This window comes from Mesocricetus auratus, unplaced genomic scaffold, assembly GCF_017639785.1.
Source record: "Mesocricetus auratus isolate SY011 unplaced genomic scaffold, BCM_Maur_2.0 Super-Scaffold_6730, whole genome shotgun sequence".
Classification (NCBI taxonomy): domain Eukaryota; kingdom Metazoa; phylum Chordata; class Mammalia; order Rodentia; family Cricetidae; genus Mesocricetus; species Mesocricetus auratus.
Window position 1 is genome coordinate 10,413,171 of NW_024429184.1, and position 23,016 is coordinate 10,436,186.

General features: G+C 40.4%; 1 protein-coding gene across 3 annotated transcripts in view; it reads right to left on the minus strand.

Moving 5' to 3' along the window:
• Plppr1 (phospholipid phosphatase related 1) overlaps window positions 1-23,016 on the minus strand; it is a 268,437-nt gene that overhangs the window by 152,592 nt on the left and 92,829 nt on the right. The window contains exon 2 of one of the 3 annotated variants that reach the window (XM_021232288.2): window positions 17,187-17,291. The exons of 1 other annotated variant lie outside the window; for it this stretch is intronic. The gene's annotated coding sequence lies outside the window, so the exon portion shown is untranslated. Of the gene's footprint in view, window positions 1-13,043; window positions 13,157-17,186; window positions 17,292-23,016 lie in introns of those variants that run through there. One more of the 3 variants, XM_040738448.1, reaches the window with a different exon arrangement.

A 23,016-nucleotide genomic window follows, 5' to 3' on the forward strand; every position in this document is an offset into this window, starting at 1 on the left:
GTTTTCAGCTTCATGTACAAACACACACACACACACACACACACACACACACACACACACACAAACCAGAATAGCTAAAACAACCTTGAATAATAAAAGAAATAACTGCTGGAGGTATCATCACTCACAACTTCAACTTGTATTACAGAGCTATAGTATAAAAAAACAGGATGGCATTGGCTGAAAAATGGACATGATGATCTTGATCAACAGAATCCAATTGAAGACCCAGACATTAATACACACACACACACACACACACGAACACCTGATTTTTAATAAAGGAGCCAGAGTAACATACTGGAAACAAGACAGGATGTCTTCAACAAATGGTGCCGATCAAACTGGATGACTGCATGTTGAACAATTCAAATAGATTGACAGTTGTCACCCCAATCAAATCTCAGCTTCAAATGGATCAAAGACCTCAACATAAAACCAGATAAACTATAACTGATACAAGACTAAGTGGGGGAATAACCTTAAACTCACTGGCACAAGAAAAAGACTCCCTGACCTGAACACCACTAGTTCAGGCACTAAAATGAACTATTAACAAATGCTAACCGGTGAAACTAAGAAGCTTCTATACTTCATTTGGGCAGAGTGGCAGTAGGGTGGGAAAATATCTTTATCAACTGTACATCCAATAGAGGAGTAATATCCAAAATATACAAACAACTCAAAAACCTAGATATCAAGAAAACAAATTATTTTAAATGACTTAATTTAAAATGGGATTCAGATTAAATGTAATTCTCAATAGAGGTATCTCAAGTGGCTGATGTTTCTCATATTTAGCCTTCAGGGAAATGCAAATCAAAACTACTCTGAGATTCCATCTTGCACCTGTCAGAATGGCTGAGATCAGTAAAGCAAGTGGCAGCTCATGCTGTGCAGGGTGTGGCTTAAGGGGAACAGTCATCCCTTGTGGGTGGGAATACAAACCTAGTCACTATGGATATCAGTGTGGTGGTTCTCATTTCTTACCCAACATGTCCTTTGCATGTATATTGTGGCTTCCTGTTTTGTGTTTCTATGGAATTCTTGAGTGTGATAGCAAGTTGGTCTCTACAATGTCTTCTCACGAGCTCTTTTCCCTTGTTTGTTTTGTCCTATTCTGATGTGCTTTTGTATTTTATTATATTTCATTTCATTTTATTAGTATCCCTTAGAAGCCTGCTCATTTCCTAATGAGAGACAGTAAGGGAGTGAATCCAGAAGGGAAGAGAAATGGGAAGGAACTGGGAAGAGTAGAAGAAAGGGAAACTGTAATAAGGATATATGGTATGAAAAAATGATTTTTAATAAGATGGGGAGAAACTTGGTTAAAACAAAAAAACAAAACACACAGGGCAATACTAGACTGTAAACTTAGTCCCCAAATGCAGGTTGTGAATATCTATGTGGCTATAGCTACGTCTGTGGAAGAGGTGGCTGAAAACCTCAACTCCCTTTCTCTTCATTATATTACCCTCAGCAGGGCAGACCAGCTTGGCATCAAGTGAGCAGTTGGTAAACTCTGGCTTTGTTAAGTCATTGTACACACAAAGGACCCTGTGATTAATTCATAGTCAGTCAAGACTATATTAAAAGAATGCACATGAGGTCAAACAATCAGGTTTGGTGTCAACTGTTTCACTTCGCTTTTGCTAAAATTACTCAAAAGAATAAATAAATACCTTGAGGTATACTTCCTCTTTGTCTTTTGATTTTTAGAGGGAACATTTGTTAAGGTGTTAAGAGAAATGATTACAGGGAGAGCAAAATATATAAAGCATTTATATATATATATATGTACATATATATCATGCTGGTGTGTGTATGCATAAACCTTGGGATAAAGAGAGCATCTTTTCCACTATCCCCACCAAGCCTGTCTCTGTCTTTGTATGTTGCTGGCTTGCAACCTGCAACGAATCATGGACAGTTTCACTTACAGCCTATGTCTCAGCCTGATGTCACCAGAACACAACTCAAATGGCAGAATTTCTTCAGGTAGGCAGCATGAACATCAAAGGTCTGACTTAAGTAAGTGTACAGAACTTTGAACCTAGGTGATCATGGACTTGTTCAATGGGCTCGAATACTGGTATAGTCTGTCCAGTGTAGCCCTGAACCCAGGTCACACTCTAGAGCCCACACTGGTGTCTTCTCTCCATTCCTCTGTGTCATGAGAGGTCAAATCCAGATGTGTGCTGTTCTGCCTACGCCGGGGCTTCTGCAAGCACTGGTGAGTGAAAGCTCCATTCAGCACTTGACTGGTTTTCTCCTGTTGCCCTTGAATGTGCAGATACTACAAAGAAGAAGCTGTTGTGCAATTCTGCTCAACCAGAAGGAACTGGTTTTGGATAGCAATACTTACAGAATATTCTCATTATTCAAGCAGATAAAAAAAGATTATCAGTTACTTATCATTGTCTAATTCCTAGGGCACCTAATTTGTTAACATCTGTTTTTCTAATGTGAAGAAAGCTTCACATGAGATCGTAAGGTAATTTCACATTTTCTTTTCACAGAGAAACCACAAGCAGTCAAGCACGTGGCAGGATGCAGGCTGTCACATGAAGGGGACTCATTCTTGAGGCTGGAGGAGAAATTAGGATAATGAGATGAGGAGAACGCTGAACCCATCAGCAGGAAAAACTTAAAGAGTCCTGTGGGTTCTGCCTGCAGCCCTTAATGAATCACATTTTCACAACACCAAGAAAATCCAATTGAGAATATGCCTCCAAGATCAGGCTGCGGCCAAGCATGCAGGGCATTTTCTAAGTGATTTATGTGGGAGGGCAAAGCCCATTGTGGGTGCAGCCACCCCTGGATTGCTGGTCCTGGGTTCTATAAGAAAGCAGGCTGAACAAGCAATAGGGAGCAAGCCAGTAAGCAGCACCCTCCATGCGGCTGTGTGAGCTCCTGCCTCTAGGTTCCTCTCCTGGCTTCTTTCTTTAAGCCAAATAACAGCCCCCCCGCAGCTTGCTTTTTTGGTCATGGTGTTTCATCACAGCAATAGAAACCCTAAGATATTCTGTAATACGTAAGAAATGCAGTGTGATTATAACAAGCAAACAGGTGAGTTTCCATTTTTATCCAGCTTCACATTAGTGAGTAGTTTTGTTTATATTCAAATCTTCAGAGAGGTGTCTCCTAACCCAATGCTTTCCTAATGTAATACAAACCCAAACGTCTCTTCTCTGGTGTCTTGAATGCTACTCCTGTAGTGAACAGGGAAATAACTCCTATGTAATATGCCTATCTTTGCTTGAACTCCTACAGTGAACGGAAGCAACTTTGCAGCTTGTCCTATTTGCAGTCAGTTCTGACATTCAGAAACTCATAGATGTATTCATCTGACAATGTCACTCATTTAAGGAACCTCTACTTGTATCTCTTGTAGGCTAACAGCAAAAACCCACACACACACACAGATTAAGTGATATTACAGAAAGCAAAGAGGTTTAATGCTATCCATTGAAGCACAAGAGATCTTGAAGGGAATTAAGAAATAGTCGTTTTCCAAGGACAGTCTTAATAACTAAAGGAATCTGGTGTTTTATATCCCGTTGAATATCCAACTAGACAATTTGTCACACTAAAGTGGTTGCATATTTTTAATTTCCTGGTCATTTTGAATGCATATGAACGGATAGAATGACTGGGGAAATGAGGAACAGCTTTCTCAACTGTATTTGCATTTACTTTCAGCACCATGATTTTGAATAAATATTTATGCAATCTTGATGGCTAATTAGATTATAAGCTTTTATATAGGAATTTGACCATGTTTCTACTCTCCATCAACCCAGGACTTTCAGATGATTTGGGGTTCATGCAAAGCCAGTAATCATCTTAACAGACCAAAAGGGCGCATTCTAAAGTGTCACATTTGTTGTGTGTACAACATTAGGGAACTTGTAGTCCTTATTTCTGGACAAGAGATAAAAGACTCCAGAGTCATTATAAAATGGGTTTCCCATGTCATTTTGATCAAGGAAAAAAAGTAACAAGTGTCCCCAAAGCAAAGACAATAGGAAGCATAGTCGGGCAACTTGTTGCATCAGCCAGGCAGGCCTTTGCAGATGGGTTTCATGTGGCTCCCGCCATAATCTTTACAGTGTGGATGACCAGCCCACTTTCCTGTGAGAGAGACCAAGGAGGAGAAACACCATACTCTACATCTTGTAGCATCTGAGAAAATGCAGTTCCCAAACAGTGACCCATAAAACCAGCCTGGGACGAGGAAATCGCAAATACCAAGGAGGAGGAAAGCCACTCTGCTGTGTTCACCCACTCCAGCAGACCCAGGCTCTCTCTATCTATGCTCACTGGGAACACCCACACCCACAGAGGCCTCCCCTAACACTCACACCTCTGATTCTCCCTTAAAATAGTGCCATTGATGCCTCACAATGTCTCTGAGTCCATCCTGTCCTGGCACCATCAAGTAACAAGAAGTAAACTCACGCCTTTTATGTTTTAGTCTTAAATATTCATTCAGTTCAGCCCCAGCAATTAGGATGCAGAGTTGTACAGCTTGGCACAGAATGGTTGCTCATTTCACCCTGTTCAGGTCCTGGGAATGCCTGAATCTCTGTTTCTGTCTTTCTCTGTGTGTCTCCTTTCCTCCCTCCGCTCCGCGACATGGTCATCCTTCCTCTTCCCTCTCTTTCCATCTCCTCCCCTCTTGGCCTCCCTCTCCACCTCCCTTCTCTCCTCTCGTCTTCTCCCTCCCCTCCTCTCCTCTTGTCTCCCCAGGCTGCTCCTTCACGTTTGCTAGCAGAAGTGGCTTTTTCACCCTTGCCTTCCTGGACCCTGTGTTCTTCTGCACCAAAACCCTTTCCACTAAATGGGAGCGCCCATTTAGTCTCTCTCTTCGCTCCACAATCCACCTTATCCTCATAGAAGCTTTAAAGACTTATAATGATGCATGTGCTGAGTTTCAGAGACCCAATGGAACTACGGAGTTTATAATGCCAGTAGCAATCTCCAATCCTACCTCTGCCTAGCAACTTGCTCCACTCTTCAGAAAATCATGCTGAAATAGTCTCATTGTTGCCTCTGCTATTCAGTAGATTCACACATGAAAGGCAAGTAATGTGATTAGCATCATTATGCAGAGCAAAAAAATTTATTTTAATTGGAAATAGTAAATGAAAACATCAAAGAAACTACATGGACGTGGCCAAACGACAAATCTTTCAAACAAAAATTAGATGACTGAGACCAGTGTTATTATTTAAATCTTGATAACAAACATTCTGTATGTATCCTGAGCATGTGAAATCTGTGCTTAGAGTTAGTCTGCCCTCCTACTTTAACAGAACCCCTAAATGCTTAGAATAATTGTATTGATAGAATTGTTGTATTTTTAAAATTTCTATGTGTTATAAACTTGACTTTCACAGTGAAATTCCAAATCAAGATATTCCAACATCAAATACGAGAAATCAAATAAGACTTCTATTGGAAGTGGAATTAAGGATCAGATGTTATATATAATTACGATCATTCATATATATGGAGGTTTTCTCCAATATACAGTCCTATTTTGACACAGTTTTCTTACTTAAAATTGGCTATGTGAAAAAGATATAAACTAAGCTTAGCATACATAAACTTATCACAGGAAAGACAATAAAGAGGCCATTCAGCCCCATGCGTCCATTCACTCCACTGAAGGGCCAGTCTTCTAAATCATAGGAGAATTTGTTGGTGCCATGTCCACAAACCTCAAGTCTTACTCCTTTAACTTGTTTGGCCCAACTTCCATCTGTGAGGATCTGTCTGCAATATTTCCTTACCCAGGACACATTGTCTGATGCAGGGGATGTCTGTAAAGCAGGTTGGAAGGGTCATTGAATTAACACTTCTAAAATCAGCCTGTGACCAATGTCTGCTGGTAGTTAGGTAAGTACCCCAGCTCCCTCTGCCCTTGGATAAGAGAACTCTTGGACTTTCTTATGAGGTTAAGCTGCAGCAACTCTCAAACTTAGCTGTCATGATTCATTGGCTTTCTTCCTTCCCTGTCTCACTTTTCTACCCTGATACTTCTGGTTTTCCCAAAGAAAATGCTAACACATTCTCTATTATCTTAAGGTATGTGTCTCTGGAGATCCAAACTAAGACAAAGGCCAGATCCTTTACAGAAATCTTGTCCTTGTCATTTTCCATCTCACTTTCTCCTATGCTGATTTTCATTCTTTCCACAAGATGCCAATCTTGTCCCATCCTATGGAAACACTCCCTTGTCGCTGCTTCTCAAGGCTTCTTTCTAAAGCTGCCCACTTTTCCTTTAGGCCAATCCAAACACTGATCTCTGTCTTCTCACATCTCTAATGATCACAGTACAGCTTCTGTACCTAATTATTTATTGGAGTCCTTTTGAACTAAAGGTCTACATTGACCTTCAAAATGCTCCCAACCTTAATTTGCCAGATTCCTCTGCAATATGTGAGGAAGGAGAAACTATCTTCAAGTCCAACTAAGTTTGACTTTTGTGGAATTGTTCTCTTGATTTTCTTCTCATATTTCTGATTGCCTTTCTCTAACATGCTTTGTTGAGATCTGTTCTTCAGATCATCTTAATACTAATGTCACCGAGGAGTATCCTCACAGTTGTCTCCTTCTCAGGTAATTTCACTTAACCATATTCATTTTTCATTGTTGTTATTACCGTTGTTTGTTTTTAAAGTCCAGACTGGCCTGGACATGTCCATCCTTCTGTCTTAGCATCCTGAGGGTTGGAATTACAAGTGTATGTTACTGTGACAAGCATGGTTGTCCTTTTAACCATCAGAATACTTCAATAGTGCTCAAATTCATGTATTCAGGCTTAATTGCTTTTCTGCATTTAAACATATAGACCTATCACCCTAATAGATGAACTACTGGATGTGTATTAGAAACTTATGGTGGTTTGAAAGAAAATGGCTCCCAAAGAGAATGGCACTACGCAATAAGGTGTAGCCTTATTGGAGGAAGTGTGTTATTGCGGGGTGGACTTTGAGGTGTCTTTTGCTCAAGTTTCCCTCAGTGTGACAATTGACTTCCTGTTGCCTGCGAGATATAGACCTTTCTGGTATTCCTCCAGCACCAAGTCTACCAGCATGCCAGCATGTTTTCCACCATGATGAAACTGTAAGTGAACCCCCTCCATTAAATGTTTTCTTTATAAGAGTTGCCATGGTAATGGTGCATCTTTACGGCAATAAAACCCCTAAATAAGACAAACCTGAAATTCATGTATCCAAAATCGAACTCAAAAAACTTTAGCTTGAGTCTCCTATATTCTGTACCTTAGTGAAAACTCCAACTGTCCTGGTACCCATCCTCCTCTCAAGGATCATGACTAATTAGCTAACAGATGATGGTTCCTTCTAAATATTTCCAAAATATGTCCTTTCCTTTCCATCTCCACTACCACTGGAAAATCACATGAAGGGGGAAAGCATATAAATTATAGTAGGTGTTTAGAATTGCGTATTTCAAATTTGCATTGTTAAAGCTTGTTGCAATTCTTTCTATTTTATTATTTTAATTTTAAATAGCTTGCTTCACATGTCAATCCCAGTTCCCTCTCCCTCCCATCCTGCCGCACTCCCCCACCATACCCCCGCTAGCCTCCCACCCTATCCCCACTTCCTTCCACATAGGGGATATCCAGAGTCTGTCATTTCCCTCAGGGCAGGGTCCAGGCCCTCTCACAAGAGTCTAGGCTGAGAGAGCATCCCTCTTTGTGTTATGGACACAGAAGTCCATTTGCATGCCAGGGATAAATACTGATCTACTGCCTAGGGCCCCATAGGTTGCCCAGGCCTCCTCACTGACTCTCACACTCAGGGGGTCTGGATCAGTCCCATGCTGGCCTCCCAGCTGTCGGTCTGGGGTCCAAGAGCTCCCCCTTGTTCAGATCAGCTGTCTCTGCTGGTTGTGCCAACCCATTCTTTGCCCATTTGCTCCTCTTTCTCTGTCACTGGATTCCAGGGGTTCAGTTCAGTGTTTAGCTGCGGGTGTTTGCTTCTGCTTCCATCAGTCACTAGATGAAGGTTCCAGGATGGCATATCAGGCAGTCATCAAGTTCATTATCAGGAATGGGCATTTAAGGTAGTCTCTCCACTATTGCTTAGTTTGCCAGTTAGTGTCATCCTTGTAGATTGCTAGAGGTCTCACTGGTACCAGATATCTCTTCTAACCTATGACTTCATCTATTATGGTATTTCTCGTTGCGATTCTTTAGTAGCTCCCTCACACAGCATGATAGCCTCCTTCTTGAAATGTTTATCTCCAAGTTTTCTTCTACCCAGAAATCCAGCCTCAATCCAGCCACTTAATGACCATTGTGTAATAAGTGGCCCAATGTCAATGTTATGCCCTCTGACACATAAAAGGTAAGGTTTAAGCTTCTTTATATGCCATGTAAGGACCTTCCATACCTTAAGCGTGCCTGTTGCTTGTCATTTACAATCACATACAGCTTTCAGCAAATGATTAGCAAAGGCATGCCTCAGCCTTTAGCATTTCAACAGCTACTTCATCTGTCTGGAGCCTTTCTCTTATCCTTAACTGTCTGCTGACATTGTAGTCTTTCATTAAAATCTCCCTTGAGCCTTTCTTCTCTGGTCTTCTTTGACCATACAAGACAGAATTAATAATGTCTTTGGCTCTTCTGTTCCATGTACATTGCTCTTTTATTATATGTATCACAAGGTTCCATTTATTGATGCCTATGAGTGTTTCTAATATAAGACTGCAAACACCCCCACCTAAAAAAAACTCAGTACCTTCAGCTAAGTGCTGTTTTTATGTGTGCCAACTTCCTTGCAGCATTTTGTGTGCTTAGCAGTTAATCATTTTATGTACAGAAATAAGGTAAGGTCACTGCCCATTATTTTTTAACTGCTGCAATTCAGTGGCCACATACTTTGTCTGCCTAAAGATGCTTTCAGTCAATGTTTTGCTGAGTAGTTAGCTAACTCCTTGTAGTTATCAGGTTTAACATTACTAGCTCACAGAAGGGATCAATAAATATTAAAACAGAATGGAAATTGCCACATCCAAATAACATGGGAAACTAGCAAAGCGAGTGACTGAGGGCAAGAAATCTCATCTTTGCATAATTTTTTTTCAAATTCCTATCTTCTCACTTTCACTTTGAGGATTTCATTAATCAAGAAGTCCAGTGGTAAATTAGACCAAGGTCAGGAAGAATGGAAAATGGGTGGCTTTTAACATCCCTACTTGAATGCGTTTATACTAGATTCTTTGAGCTTTATATGAATGAGATTTAGGCTACGTTTGATCTCAGTATAAAGTATACATTGATGAATTAGCACTCATTTGTAGCTCAGCAAGAAGGAAGCAGCTGCATGGATGCCTCATAGCTGCCAACCCTTTAGGAGGCAATAGGGGAGGGGAGCAAGTACCAGTGCCTCACACAAGACTCCCTGTGCGGCTCAAACATTCACCGCAAAAGCCAAAGAATCTGGTGATTAGCTCCTTACTTAATATGATGCGGCAATGCTCTCCACTCTCTGCACTATTACAAAGCATCAACCCCCCATCTTTTATGTCAGCAATAGCTGATGCCTTCCTTTGCTCAAGATAGCCTCTTGTACCTTCCTTTGAAAACAAGTACACATGTTTGAAACCAAATTAACAAACAGGCTGTCGGTTATGCAGGCAAGTAACTCTAGAATAATGTATATTTATAAAAATTGTGCTCTGTGGCAAACATTGCCATATTATATTTAAATATCATCATAGTTTTGAAAGTATATCTTCCTGGAAGGCTTCCAAAGCATTACCCCAACCAGGTCAAAGGGTAATATTGCTTATTTCATATTATGTTCTTCACAGAATATTTATTTATTAGCCTCACATGGCTTTTAAATATGATTTGACTTTTAAAATACTAGCTTTGATTAATGATATAAACATGCTTCCATTTTATTCACTCAGATATCATATTGTGAAATAATTGCTAAATGGGGGAATTCCTTTAATTGGAAATAGCGATGCTGCTCCACCATGTAGTACAGCAGACCAGTAATGCAAAATATGGTGGTGTTGAGGGGAACAAATGTCTCAGCACTCATGCGGGCAGGAGACTGTGCCAAGCTACAGTCACTGCCCTTTACGTCTGCTGAAATATCATTTTGTTTGAGGTAAAATGATATTTCTTAAAACATGTATATGAAATCTGAATATACAATTATCGAAAAGGCAACAGGTTGTTTTCCGAGGCTTTCCTGTGGCAGAGGGTCTAATGAGGAACCACAGCCCACATGACTCTTGCCATAGCCACAATTAACTGCCTGTTTGTAAAGTCTCTCAGAGGAAGTTACAGTAAGGAATGGACAGGAGGAAACAGTTCCCAGATCACACACTTAGAGGTTTACTAAAAACCATACCAGATTTTTTTAGTGGAAAAATTAAAATCAACTCCTGAAGAATAAAACAAACATCCACAAAATAACAAATTTTAAGATAGACATTTGAGACAAGACAGCTCAGTCAAACTTACAGAACACTCCAAGTTAATTGTTCTATTGAACTCCATTCTTACATAATCCTATGACACTAATATCAGGGTGGAAAGCAGTTCTGATATCTCTATGTGAAGGCTAAACAAACAACAGAACTAAATCCCCACAACTGCAAAGAAACTGTATTAAGAAAATTTAACCTACATTAAAGATAGGCCTCTACAAATAAATATCATTAGACATGCGGTTGTTACAAAAATCTATAGAAAGAGTTTTAACAAACAACATGGGACTTCAGATAGGTGATTATTATAAGAAGGTAGAAAAGGTAATCTAGCAGAATGCAAGAAAAGGAGTGGAAAAGAACACTAAATGTATGCCAACTACAATCTCATTAATAGCACAAATACAAAACAAAGACAAACAAAGACAGAGTCAAGGGACATTGTGGAATGTTTTGAAGAAATAGCATGAAGCAAAGAAGACAGAGGTTAGCATGATTACAAAGAAGGTTATAGGTGTGAAAGGCAAGAGAAACCCAAAATGCATGTAATCAGTGTTGATGAAATAGAGCAAGAAAAATAACAGGATACAAACATTCAAAGATATAGAGGAAGAAAACAATCCTGGAGTAAAGATTTAAAATTCAAGATGAAATACACACACCTTCCCATAAGAGAGCCAGATGTTGTACTGATGAGGTTTCTAACTCCCAAACACAAACATAAAAGCAACTATAGTATATATATATATTACTCATAAAAGGCAAGGAGAATAAAAATACATTGGCCACTAACTTCTTTATGGAATGTAATCTAACAGTATGAATGAAATTTTAAAAGGAAGAAACTATGCCCTAAGAATTTCCTGGCCAGCCAAACTGTTCCATTTGGCTAACTCTCATGCATACAAGGTGTGAGGCCTACTATTGGGAAGTAAAGCCACTTGGATTCCAAATGGAACTACAGATGACCAGAGGGACTGTACAACTCTCCAATTTATGTGGCTAGACCCAGCAGGTGTGTAAGAAGGCAGTGATCATGAGGTCAGGAATTTTCAAAAGTAGCGCTCTCTAGGAGCCAACACTGTGAGGGAGATCAGTCTGGCAGGAGCCTTAGGAAGGATAATGGACCAGAGGAAGAAGACTATTTCTAAGGTTAATGCAGAGAAGACTTAGAAAGGGCAAGAGTCCTTGACCCGACATCATAGAAGTAGGAAAGGGAGCTATAAAGAATAACTGAGATTTATTCCAGGAGGGAGGGTACAAGCAAAAGGTTTTGACAACTAGCTGAAATGAGAGGTTGGGTGGGGGACTAGACTGAAGACTCAAGCCTTGGCTACTAGGAATAGCTGCTAGTAATTCAGTCTTATGGTGCTTTCCATGAGCTGGCTGTGTAAAAAGCATCACTGATGAGACAGATAAATCCAAGCTGGATCACCAGATTCATCTAAACTAGAGTGGGGTCCATAGGCAATAAACGGAGAGGGGAGTAGAAGAGATGCAGGCACAGGGATGCTTACAGTGAAATGCCAGAGAGGCGCACTCCTGAGGGATGGCAAGATGAAGAACCTCAGGCATTTTAGACTTCATTTGCTCCATCCTGAAATGTGGTAGGTAGATGCCATCCTATGCATGGATAGGAGGACCCTCCTTTGTCCACTCTCAGGAAGTAGGCATCTAAATTTGTCTTCAGCTTTGACCATGGTTCACAAAATACCTTCACCCAGAAAAAGGATGGCACATCTGGTTTGACTATTAAAGGAAACTTTGAAATCAAAACATATGTAGACTTTATTCCATTTCTACCATTTCCTGGGTGGCATTAGGCAAGTGAATTACTCTTATGAAATATTAGTTTAGATGTGTTGCATTCATTTATTCTTTGGAATATTTGTTTAATGATGCAAAGATGTGTTGCGTTCTTTTATGTTGTTTAACTCTGTGGAGCTGTGTTGCTTTACCTGCCTAAAACACCTGATTGTTCTAGTAAAGAGCTGATCAGCCAATAGCTAGGCAGGAGAAAGGATAGGCAGTGTTGGCATGCAGTGAGAATAGATAGGAGGAGAAATCTAGGCTAGAGGAGGGGAGGAGAGAGAAAAGGAGATGGAGAGGAGAACACCAGGGGTCAGACACCCACCCACACAGACAAAAAAGGGAATAAGGAGAAAATATATACAGAAATAGAGAAAGGTAAAAGTTCAGGGGCAAAAGGTAGGCAGGATAATTTAAGAAAAGCTGACTAGAAACCTAAGGCCAGGCATTCATAAGTGAAAATAAGTTTCAGTGTATTTGGGGGGGAGCTGGGTGGTGGGCTCCCAAAGAGTAAAGAGAAGAAAAAATACAAATTACTTCTACTAACCCAACCTTAAAATTTTTCTCACAGAGTGCTTGTGAGTATTTCATAAGGCGAGAAGAGTAAAAAAGACAGCAGAGAGGCCAAGACGCACCAGCATGTGACAACTTTGCATGTGGAGCCCACACTTTCACAGACCTACTGTACCTACCATGGGCTGGCTTCTCACAGTGCTACTCGCGGTTCTCAAAGTTACGCCCCTTCTCACCTCTGTGTAGACACTCATGTCTCCTTCCTCCTCAGAAGTCCCATTTCTTGGACCTGTTTTCTGTATCGCTTTCTTTCTGCTAAATTCTTCTCCCCATCCTTCCTAGTCGCAGGCTGTCTGTCTCCAGTGCCTTTTACTATTCTGTTCCTCCCTCTCAAGGGCTTAGGGCTCAAAGGACACGGAGTCAAAGGGGTGCTTGGTATGAACACTTTTCCTACTGACCCCCTGGGTAGAGCAGAACCCTGGGGTTATGAAGAAGCATCCCTTTCACTTGGACTCAAGTGGCTACTTTTTTCTGACACTCACCCAAAAGCAGAAAAACACCCTTCAGTAACCCCTAAAGAAAGCCCTCTCTGTGACCATCTCTCACAAACCATAGATGTACAGACTTCAGAACTATACTAGCCTAGTAGGCACTGGGGAGGACTGTGCTGTGAGTCACAGAGGGCAACTTGTGTGTGAAGCTCATAGGAGGCCACCAGACCAGCTCGCATGCACTTGTAAGCACAGGGCCTCTTTTGTGAGGTGGGGACTGACGTCATTCTCAGTACACAAAGGCTATTCCTCTTTAGTTCCAATGTGACAAGTGGCTAGTCTCTTTTTACAATTAAGTAATATAAGTTAGAAACAAAAAATATTTCAAGATTCTTAATATGGGGTGGCAAAATACGATTATCAGAAACAAAGCATCTCTGAATTCTGGATATGCTAGTGGCATGTCTCTAGTGGCATCCTAAGTTTCTTAGAGGAGAATCCTTCACTTTGAACCCGGGATCATAGCCTTGCATCCCTGATATGCAAATTTCCCCAGTAATTTAAAGAGAATGAAAAGATGTGGGATATCTGACTTTGAAATATTCTCTGTTCAAGCAACCTCTCTTAAGTTGAACTGGGTCTTCTAAAGGAGATACAATTTCCTCTGCATGGGATCCTTTCTAGTGACACTTAACCTTGGCTTGTTAACAAGGATTATAGCAACTTCTTCAAACAAGACTCTAATTCCAAGGCCCTTCCTAACTACAATAAGAATCTTCCTGCTTATTTAACGAAACATTTATTCAAATAAATTCAAATAACATTTACTGAACGTCTATTAGGTGCCAGGACTTGGGCTAGTCACAAGTGCAGAGGTGACTCCACTGTGGTTCTTGTAGGCAAGCAACATATACAATTATGCTATACTATAAGAAATATGAAAAGACTAATAAGGTGCTATGAGCCCAGAGGAAGACAGATTAATTTTCTCTAAATTGTAGCATGATGGAAAGATTCATGAGGAGGTTATATTTAGGCAGGGATTTTTCTTTTCCAACTTTCTTTCATTTGGGGGCATACTATTTTTCTTTTTTGTTTATACATTCTTTTTAAAAGCAGATCATATCATAGTGAACCGTAAAAGAGAATTTTGAAAAGCTATTTAATTCCTTTTGCAAATCATAATAAGTGGAATTCCTCTAGTGTTAAATTTAGATTATACTGTATTTTAATTCTTATACTTTAAAAGGCTTTTTGAAAGTTAATAATCAGTGAGATGCTGTCTTGGTGATCAAAAACACAGCTGAGTAAAATGTGGCACTGAAGCATAAATAGATAATTTTGCCAAATTCTAATATAAATTTGAGTCAAAAACTAAAAGCAAAGAAACCCATATATGTGATATAATATCATCAGCATGAAGATATGGATTCAAATCTTCTTTTTAACTGGCAAACTATAAATATACATATATATTATAGAATGACAATATCAAACTAACATACAGAGTGCCTTTACAGGTGTCTTAATCTGTGGTGGGGACACTTAGTATCTACTTTCTGAGCAGTTTTCAAGTGTATGTATGGTACAGCATTAATAGATACACTCACCATGGAATATAATAGAGTCATTGAGTTAGTTCTTACTACTATCTGAGAGTTTACTTTGAGCAATATCTCTCTAGTAACCCCAGCCTCTGGTAACCACCATTGCCTCTCTGTTTCTGTAATTTTTAAGAATGTGGATGAATCTGGAGGAAGAAAACCAGACACACAGAGTCAAAGACCGAACAATAGGCAAGGGCTTTCTGAGTATGCAGAGAAGGGATCAAAAGAGTATCCAGGCTGATGAAACAGCATGAGACAATGCTAACAGTTCAAGGTGGTAGGCATGTTGAAAAGGCTGCAGAGTCTAGTTGACTAAAGGGTTTGCTACATAAATAAATAAGAGGGTGGAAACACACTAGCTCAGTCTGTGAAGAATAGCATTAACTGAGAGACTGCTATAACTGCACGTTCTTACCCTACTTTTGTGAGTCTCCTAAGGTTGCTATTATAGAATGTGCTGTGGCTTGTGTGGCTTCAGGAACAAAAATTAACGTTCTGATAAAATGGAGCCTAGAAAGCCAAGGTCAAGGTGTCACTATGCTTACTTTTTCCTGAGGCCTCTTCATGGTTTATAAATAGTTCCTACCATGTATTCTAAAAGTCTGTCTCTATGTGTTCCAATCTCTTCACACAACACTGGAGCCATTGGATCATGGTCCACCCTAAAGACTAATGTCTCAGGGTCCACCATAACCATTAGTGTCTTAGGATCTACCATAACCATTAGTGTCTCAGGGTCCACCATAACCATTGGTGTCTTAGGGTCCACCATAACCATTAATGACTCAGGGTCCACCATAACCACTAATGACTCAGGGTCCACCATAACCATTAATGACTCAGGGTCCACCATAACCATTAATGACTCAGGGTCCATCATAACCATTAATGACTCAGGGTCCACCATAACCATTGGTGTCTCAGGGTCCACCATAACCATTAATGACTCAGGGTCCACCATAACCACTAATGACTCAGGGTCCACCATAACCATTAGTGTCTCAGGGTCCACCATAACCATTGGTGTCTCAGGGTCCACCATAACCATTAATGACTCAGGGTCCACCATAACCATTGGTGTCTCAGGGTCCACCATAACCATTAATGACTCAGGGTCCACCATAACCATTAATGACTCAGGGTCCACCATAACCATTAATGACTCAGGGTCCACCATAACCATTGGTGTCTCAGGGTCCACCATAACCATTGGTGACTCAGGGTCCACCATAACCACTAATGACTCAGGGTCCACCATAACCATTAATTTCTGTTTTGGATCAACTCTGCCTTTTTATATCCTCCTTCCCAAAAATGTTGCATTCAGAAGCATTAGGGAGCAGGAGCTTAATGTGTGAATTTGAAAGGGGACATAGTTTAGTCAATATCACTACCCAGGATGTAACAAATTCACTCAAGTGCTGAAGAGATGGCAGTCTATCTGATAATCTCCAGATGATTTTGACTGACTGAGATTTTGGTATCATTGCTATAAACAAAATAAACATAATGTATTTATAGACACAGTATGGTGTTTTGGATGAGAATGGCCCCCATAGACGCAGATAATTTCAATACTTGGTCCCCAGTTGGCTGACCTGCCTGAAGAGACTTTGGAGCTATGATCTTGCTGGAAGAAGTATGTCACTGGAATGTGTTTTGAGAATATAAATACCTAGGCCTTTTCAAGTTCACTCACTCTGTTTTCTGTTTGCAGTTTCAGATGAGAGCACTTAGCTCCTAGCTTCAAGCTTCACTCGCCATGACTGCCTGCTGTCATACAGCTCCATCATGATGGTGATGGTCTCTTATCCCTGACCTTAAACCCAAATAAACCCTCTTTCTATAAGTTGTCATGGTATCTTCTCACAGCAATAGAAAAGAACTACACACCTGTATTTCTAAAAGACTGTGTTTACAGCAATAAGGGCTTATAGACCAGTGAAACTGAAGAGAAAGGGGATACTTAGAGACTTTTGTGACACAAGTAAAAGATAACAAAGAATACACCAAGCAATCCATATAGCTGTTCCATGCTTCATCCAAGCAGGCAAATATTGTAATAGAAAAAAGATCTCTCAACTGGGATCTCCTTTCAGTTGACTATTGAACCTCTACCTCACAGAAATTTCCAGGACTCGCAGGAGGACCTCACTAAATCCCTTCCCAGGTCTCCTTTTTCCACTCAGACTTGATTTCATGAATAATACTTATCAGGAAAAAAGAAGAGCTAAATAAGGAAATTAAGGATGCAATAGTAGAAAATGAAAAGGGATACAACCTGAAGGGATGAAGTTTTAGGGGGAGCAGAAAGGATGTTGGTACAACTTCTGTCTTCTCATCTGGGGTAATGTCCTTATGTGAACTGAGGATACAGAAGAGGTAGCTGAGGCAAAAACAAAAACAAATAAACTATGTTAATAGAGCAGCCATTCTGGCCATAGATGGGACAGGAGAAATACTAAATTATAGAGGAAGTTCCTAGTATGAGTTCCTCTAGTACATGGGGAGGGAGTCAACCAACTCAATCCAAACACAGGCTGTGCTGTTGAGACATTGAATACAAGCCCATATTCCAAAGCTTGGGCTCAGTTGACCTGGATACTATGGTGAGAAGCAGGTTTCTCTTCTCATCTTCCTTTAACCTATCTAACCATTGATTAACTCACTAGTACAGAAGACACAAGAGAGTGTGGTGCAGGGGCTAGTAGGGCAAAGCTTATAGCCACATCGATGTAATCTGAATTCTGTCTGTCATTATGAGCAGTTACACTTTGAACACGTTATTTGAAAATTCTGTGCCTCAACTTACATACAAGACAAATTCTCATGAGACACTTACTCGGTGAATGAAGAGGCCTGGATTATGTGACAAAAGGAAAGATCAGATGGATTTGGGTCAAAAAATGTGGCAAACACTTGGCATATTCACTGGAGAATAGAGGGAATACTTGAGAATAACAGTAAATTATCTGGCCCTTGCCTTTTTACTTTCTAGACAGCTACAGCTTTAATGTGAGACAGAGAACTTCAGGGTCTGTGCAGGGCCTGAAATTTCTGACAGCATGGGATTATGGAGTCCCTGATAGAAGTTCAAGAATGGGAAAGGGCAGTGTCTCACAACGGTTTACCAATTTCAATTACTTTTTATTTATTCCTGAATTTTCTATACCTATCCAACTGTTGTGCAATAACCTTAAAAGTAACACTTTTACGAAATCTTACTTTGAGAACAGCTGTGGGATCATGGATTAGTTTATCTTCTAATGCTCAACTTAACAAATATGTATTTAATGCCTAAATTTATATACAACATAGAATCAATCTTCCTGAACATCATATGTTAGGAGCAATTAATTATTGTTGTTATAGTCAATTATTAAGGTTAAGGCTGTTCATTTGGGCTTTGACCTAAGTTCAATTGCACCTCACAAGGGTAGTGAGATATGCTACTCATGTCCACTTTATAGCTTACACAGAGCAAGAACGAAATCAAGGAATTAACACAAAATGGTTACCCCAATGCACAGCCTGAAGTAGATGCAACTTATAGATACTTTGCTGTTTTGACCCTTGTAGTCCCTAAGACTTTGAAATGGTAGTGAAAAATGACATGAGACATAACCAGTGCTTTCACCTTTGCAGCCTTCCTTCTGCCACAAGAGACAAACGTAAGTTGTCCTAGGAGATCCATGCCCCCTCTCACTGTCCAACACAATGCTATGTCCTCTGTAGCTGTTCAGTAGTGCTTTGTTTTTCTGTCCAAACAATTCTTAGTAAGCGAATATGCCATTCCTACTCATGGATAACTCATAGAAAAGTGTTCTGTTTTCTTTCAGACAGAAACTTACATATTTGGATCTTTCTGCTGGGATTCTTGGCAGGTATCAGCATGGTGTCTCAAGGAAGAACAAGTGTTACCCACTGACAGACCTAGGGGTCGTGGAGCTCAGTGCCCACCCCTTTCTTGCACATGCCTCTGCCTTGCTGTTACTGCTTATTTTAGTCTAGCATCCTAGTGCTAAATCATGTTTTATTCATGTCAAATGGTTAAGATCAATGAATCTTATACAGTCTACCTCAAGAGTCCTTACTACCACACACTGGCTAAACTACACGGAACGCAAATATAATTGGTTGCTGTCTTTAATTCTCCTTCACCCACAGTAAGTCTAAGGACTTGGCCATCTTTCTGGCTCCTTCTCTACTATGCTATCCTATTGTGCATTATTAAATGCCTGCCTCGGTTAGCTTTTTGTTATGGTGTCAAGACACCAAAATAAAACAGCTTAAGGGAGGAAATGTTTCTTTAGGCTCAGAGCTCCAGAGGTTTGGTCTGGCATGGTATGGAGGGCATGGAGAAGAAGAGCAACTCACATTGTGGCAGCCTGGAGAACAGGGAGGGAGGGAGAGGAGGAAGGAGGGAGAGAGGGAGAAAGGGAGTGGGAGAGGGAAGAAGTGGAGAGAGGGACAGACAAAGAGAATGAGAGAGAGAGAGACAGGCAGACTTACTTTCTGGCTTCCTTCACCTTTCCTTTTCATTTTTCTGGAAGCCCTGGCTATTGGACAGGTCTATTCGAATTCAGGAGTGGGAGATGCCCCATAAGTGAAGCCTCTTCGAAAATGGCCTTCCAGAGACAAATAAGAAGGGCCATGATCTCCAATCCTGTTCCCAACCAGGACTAACAATCACATTGTCATTTGCCATTTTATAAGAGGTGAGATGAAAGAGAGGACTCTAAGCAGGCAAAGCCGCTGGCAAGAGAAGCTGTGCTGTAAGTGTACATGGTGATTTTCTGCCTTTAGCCACTTGGGATTGCATTCATATATCATAGAACTTTGCAAACCGGTTTCTACCCTCACACTTTCTGCCTGACTTTTCAAGTATCTCTTATATGCTGCAACCACCAAGGCAGATCTCAGTAAGTACTGAATAACTTGAACCTAACTCAAGTTTCTTTTAAGGAACCTGTTTTCATTAGCCTTGTTTTGTTTCTCCAGAAAAACAGTAAATCCACCCTTCACATGGGAATTTTTAATGAAAGTGTGCAAACCCTTAGTCTTTTAGATAATAAAAAGGAGATGGAGAGTGGGGACAGGGCCGGTGGGAAGTCACACCTGCGGCTCCCTTGGGGCTCACATTTCCCCATGTGAGGCAGCAGATTTGGGAGATTCACCCCATGGTCTACAGGTGGCAAACCAATGTAAGTTGACACGAGCAGTGGAGTAAGAATGGAATGACTCTCTCATCCATTTGTGTCTGAACCAGCTCTGAGGTCCTCAGCCACAGAATTTATTGACAGTCACTTTCATCTTTTACTTCAAAATAGCCATTCTAGGAAGACTGGAAACATGAGGACAGAGGCCCCATGATTAAGCTTAGCTTAGCTCTCTTCTGCAAGGTGGGAATTCTGTTGGCTAAGTATGGTTATACATAAATTGTTTTCATTTCCATGCCTATAAAAGTTAACACAACAAGGGTATTCTCAACGTGAACCCACTGACTCTGTTGTCACAACTCATATCTAACCTGATTATGTGTCACCACTCATATACAATCTTATTATGTCCTCACCAATCAGCCCACAGGAGAAAGGAACCCATTTTCACAGAGATCCCTCCATCTCCAGGCCTCTGACAGGTCATACCATTGCCATGTTTAGTGTGCTTCGTGTACCTGTGAAGTGGGAATTGCCCCACTCCAATGACAGAAGATGTCTCTGGTCAAGGTAAGAGATGGTGCCTTACCTAGGATGACAAAAGTTCCCTGAACTCTTGAAGTTACTTCTCTAATATTCATGTGTTGATCCCAGTCTGTCCATGCAGATAGTGCAGCCGGATCAGTAGGGCCAGAGTTGACTTTCTCTCTAAACTCTGTCTATTTCTATGTGTCTATCCAATGTCTGGGTTATAGCCACCTTCTTTCCATATTAGAGAAAGGTGGGATCTAGAAACTCTGCTCTCAATCATTACAATTCATTACAATACTGTTTATTTAATATTTTATAAGTACATTTTTCTGCTCCCTAAACGTGAAGATTACAGATTTATAGGCTATTTTGCAAGAAATTAATTTTTAAAACACTTACCAATTATAAAATTAATGCCTTGCCAAGAGGCCTCATGGGTTAAATACATTCCAAGGAAAGAACTAAGTTCACCACCATATGGGATAAGAGTCACTTTGGGCAGCTTCTCTGCCTTCCTGGAAAGAAGCCAACTCCATTGTCTTCAGTGCCATGCAACCTGCAAGAACACTCCCTGCTGGAGTGAATGAGGACTGTGGGCTTCAGGGAGAAAGCATCATTACTTGTAAATTCGAGAAACCATCACCACCCAGCACAAGATGGGGAGAAGGAATCTGACTATTCAGTCTTCAGAAACTGGACTTAAAGTTCTGTATGAACTTAAAGCCTTGTATTTATTTATTCCAGTGATGTCCAAAGAAGCAACCACGACTTTTAAAATTTAGAGTACAAGAAAACTCTTGATAATTGACTATTACTGTGTGACGCTCAATGCTAGGTGCAATACCTATTTGTATTGAAACCTTAACAACAATCCCATCAGTTAAGAAGACCAGCTTTGGGTCAGGCAATCCTTCTCTCGTTGTGTGACATCTGCTCACTCCTCTCTCTGTACTTCACCTCATTTGTAGATGCTAGGGATCATATCTACCCTCTAATTCAGGGGCAAAAAGTAAGTACTTGCACTATAAATATATATATAGTGTTTGTCAGGGTATCCACCAGGCAGTTCATTTTAAAATCTTCCTAGAATCTACAATCTGTAGGAAAACTAACAAATATATTTGTCTCACATATTACAACACTTTTTACAATAAAACAGTAAGTGACTAGGAGCTTCAGCCCTATAGATTTTGACAGTCATGGCCATATGATTATGACCTTTGACAAGCCAGTGAGTTATGAAATAACTGTGGCTGGCTTCCATTTACAAATGAGGAGAGTGGGGTGTGGGAATTCCTTTCACAGACTGCCTTAGCATCTCAGAAGCACTGGCTGATCTACGTGGATCCATAGCTTGTTTACCACAATAATAGCTGAAATGAGATGGACAACATGACTGATTTGCTCTAGTGATGCATATTCATAACCTAATTATGTGTATGTATCAAAGTGGTCATGATAAATGTATGCCTCATTTATTCTGTCTCTTTACTGTGTATCCTGGTAAGCAACGAAGGGCAAGCATTATGGTAAAGGATCTGGACTCCACTTCTGACTCTTCTCCTTAGTTGAGACTATAGAACAGTGCCCGTGGGTGTCTTGCTTTCATGTACACCATTGGGATCATGGTATATACACAGGGCTATTTTAAGGAGCATATGAAACATGGAAGTTCAGACACTCAGTAAGCCATGATAAGTTATAGAAAGGAAAATTATCATGAGACTACTCAGAGGCAGACAGCTTTGTCTCATTGCATCTTAGCCCAAGAGGTAACGCATGATAAAGACTGTACCTATTATTTAGGATATTTTCTTCACCAATACAACCAGTGCTGCCAAGTATGATATATAGACTATATGCTCCACTAGGGAATTCAGCCAAGGGAACTAAATACGGCATGGTCCGGCATGGTCTCTATTCTTCACGCTGTGCACCCTGAGACAGAACCTCACCCAGAGGCACTGGTGTCTTTTTATTGTTAACTTGCTCAAAGGCAAAGAGTGTAGGTCAACAGTGCCTCTCCTTCTGCTTTGTGTTCTTCTGTACTACACAAATAGGGTCTGTATGATCACAATATACTTTCACACTCACAAGTACAAAAAACGCTCTTAAAAGTCGACAAAACAGAATTACTAAAATCCATGAATACACATGGAACTGTTATCTAGAAATCAAATAAGGAGGATATATGGAAGACTCCTGAGTAGCCAGGTGAGTAAATCCTGAGAAATCTGATGCTTCGATGGAGTTGTGAAAGCAGCTTGAAGTCAGATGAAAAGATATCATCATCCTACATATCATGTGTTGAATACTATCCAAGAAGCCAAGCAGAGGAGAGATCACAAGACACTATTGTTCCAAATTCTAACATACCTAGTAAAACAGAATATAAATACACGTATTCTACCAACCCTAATT